Source organism: Oryx dammah, unplaced genomic scaffold (genome assembly GCF_014754425.2).
Source record: "Oryx dammah isolate SB20612 unplaced genomic scaffold, SCBI_Odam_1.1 HiC_scaffold_3, whole genome shotgun sequence".
Taxonomy (NCBI): domain Eukaryota; kingdom Metazoa; phylum Chordata; class Mammalia; order Artiodactyla; family Bovidae; genus Oryx; species Oryx dammah.
The window spans coordinates 86,932,865-86,935,984 of record NW_024070187.1 but is presented as its reverse complement, the minus strand read 5'-3'; the positions used below and the strand labels follow the sequence as shown (position 1 = coordinate 86,935,984).

At 37.9% G+C, this 3,120-nt stretch overlaps 1 non-coding gene across 1 annotated transcript; it reads left to right on the top strand.

Annotated features, from left to right (window-relative positions):
- The first annotated feature begins 319 nt into the window (after nucleotides 1-319).
- On the top strand, nucleotides 320-386 carry LOC120862340. Its single transcript, XR_005720763.1, has one exon. It is a non-coding gene; the product is annotated as a small nucleolar RNA SNORD42 (small nucleolar RNA).
- Nucleotides 387-3,120: the final 2,734 nt, after the last annotated feature.

Sequence of the window (3,120 nt, the reverse complement as noted above, 5' to 3'; positions counted from 1 at the left end):
GATTGATGGAAGAAGGTAAAGTGGAAAGTGGTGGGCATAAAAGACGTAGCTATAGCTGTTTGAAGCTGCAACTAGCTCCTCCAAAGTGAGAAAATCCTTAGTCAGCAGCACAAATCTGCTAATTGCTTTTGAAGCATCGATGCTACGACCAACTTTTAATAAGTTTGGGAGAAAACTGAACATTCTTATGACCACTTTCATGCTCTGAATCAAATACAATTGGAATGCTGCTGCTTCTCTCCTTACACTCTTCTCTTTCCTTCAGAAGGATCAGAGTGGTCAAAGGTCCCTTGCATTTCCTGATGTCTACCACTGTGTGGCACATATGATGGAAAAATTTTAATCTCCTGAGACTTGTGATGTCTTCAAAGGAACCACTGATGCACGTGTGGAATTTTTTTTTCACACACATGTGGAATTTTTCTTTTTTGAGGGGGCTTCCTTGGTGGCTCAGACAGTAAACTGTCTTTCTGCAATGCAGGAAACCCAGGTTCGATCCCTGGGTTGGGAAGATCCCCTGGAGAAGGAAATGGCAGCCCACTCCAGTATTCTTGCCTGGAAAATCCCATGGACGGTGGAGCCTGGTAGGTTACTGTCCATGGGGGTCACAAAGAATTGGACACTACTAAGTGACTTCACTTCACCATTGTGTGGCACCACAAAGAACAAGCAAGGGCCACTGGGCATAGATGAGAAAAAAGCTGAATAAACAGGGAGTTCAAAATTTAAAAAAATAAGAAGTATACAGGACAAGTAAATAATACAATTCATGTCACATCCTCTCCCACTCTCTTCCCAGATAACCAGTGTTAACAGATTGGTGTATGTCCTTTTCTACCTTTTGCTAAGACCAAATACAAGTAAAGCTGTGAAGTGAAGTTGTGAAGTTGCTCAGTCGTGTCTGATTCTTTGCGACCCCATGGACTGTAGCCTAACAGGCTCCTCCATTCATGGGATTTTCCAGGCAAGAATACTGGAGTGGGTTGCCATTTCCTTCTCCAGGAGATCTTCCCAATCCAGGGATTGAACCCAGGTCTCCCACGTTGTAGGCAGACGCTTTACCGTCTGAGCCACCAGGGAAGTCCAAGTAAAGCTGTACATACATACAAAGCTGTTCCCTTGTTTTTAAAAGGGGCTGTACTTCACACATTACTTTGAAACTTGCATACTTATTTAATAATATATTATGGACAACATTTCAGTTTTAGAAACATAAATTATTAATCGAATCTTTAATGCTGCATACTCGGTTCAGTTCAGTCGCTCAGTAGTGTCTGACTCTTCTCGACCCCATGAACCGCAGCACGCCAGGCCTCCCTGTCCATCACCTTCTGTAGTATATTGTGCTGTAATTTAACCAACTGCTCTACTCTTGAGGGGGCTTCAGAATGTTCTTAGGTCACACTGTAAACATGCTATAATAAATGTGCCTATATATTTGCCAGTTCTTAAAGATGTTTTCTATGGGTTGTCATAGTGGATGCCAAAAAGTGGGTTGAATGAATCAACGTGTGAATATGACTCTGTATTTTCTCTTTTGAAGATACCAAATGCTTTCCTTTTTTCTCCTGAATCCTTGAAAGCAACCAATTCTCAAATTTTGGGTAGAGAGAGTGGTGATTCTTAGCTTTAATGCTCTTCTTATCAAGGCCATCAGCTTTCAAACTTGTTGGTCTCAGGAAACTTACACTACCAAATATGATTGAGAACCCCAGAGAGCTTTTTCAGTAATAGAAATAGTCTCTAGCAATATTTACCATACAAGCAATTAAAACTGAGAACTTTAAACAACATTTATGATTTCCTTCAAAAATAGCAATAATAAATGCATCATATATTAATACATAATCTATTTTATGAAAAGCATTTATTATTTCCAAGACAAAAAATTATTGGAAAGAAAAGCATTGGTTTTCTTTTTTGCCCATTTCTTTAATATCCAGCTTAATAGAAGACAGCTGGATTCTGATATCTGCTTCTACATTCTAGTAAGCTGTTTTGGTTGAATGATACAAAGAATACTGTGACTCACAAATATGTAGTTGGAAACAGGAGTATTTTAATAGAATTTTCAGATAATTGTAGTATTCTTCTTGGATACTATATAAAACTTGACAAGAGGTAGTTTCATAAAGGTTATATGCAATTTGGAATATAAAACCATATCAATAAATGTATATTCTTAATACATTACAGTTCATTGTCCTATCTTGCTTCTTGAATGAATCTTTTTACTCATATATTGATCATTTTAAAAATATTGATTCTGTGAATTGTATAGGGTTTTCAAATGCAGTTGTTAACTTCACCAGCAATCTAATCTTTCGGTATTAGGAAAATATGAGGACCTTAGTGGTAAATACTAGTTTTCTAAAATCCTAATTTCTACTTTAAATCTCAAAGGTTATCATTGGAAACATTGTTAATTATTTTCCTTGAAGTGACAGATTTACTTCATTCATTTTGAATAAAGTATTTCCAGCTCAGCTGATAAAGAATCCACCTGCAATGTAGGAGACCTGGGTTTGATCCCTGGGTTGGGAAGATCCTCTAAGAAAGGAAAGGCTACCCACTCCAGTATTCTGGCCTGGAGAATTCCATGGACTGTATAGTCTATGGGGTCGCAAAGAGTTGGACACGACTGAGATTTCACTTCACATTTACCAAATACTCAGTTATGAATAACCATAATTTGCCTATAATTAGTCTCTCATGAAAAAGAGCCTCGTTTAGCTTATAACTCAGTCTCACAGGTGTTTTTCTTGAGTCAATGATTTATACCCAAAGGTATACCTAATTTATTTATTCCCAAATGATACTAAAAAAAAAGTGCATTCAGTGGTCAGGATTTAAGAAATTCAGAGTGTTTTCCTGTATCACCAAAAACAAAAACATTTTTTAAATGTAACTGGACTTTTTTTTTTTTCCTTGCAAGTGACAGTGTGGCAGTGAAGAAATGAATGACTTCTACATTTTGGTTCTGGTGACTTGATTCAAACTGCTGCTGCTTAGTCACTTCAGTTGTGTCGGACTCTGTGTGAGCCCATAGACTATAGCCCACCAGTCTCCTCTGTTCATGGAATTTTCCAAGCAAGAATACTGGACTGGGGGGCCATGCCC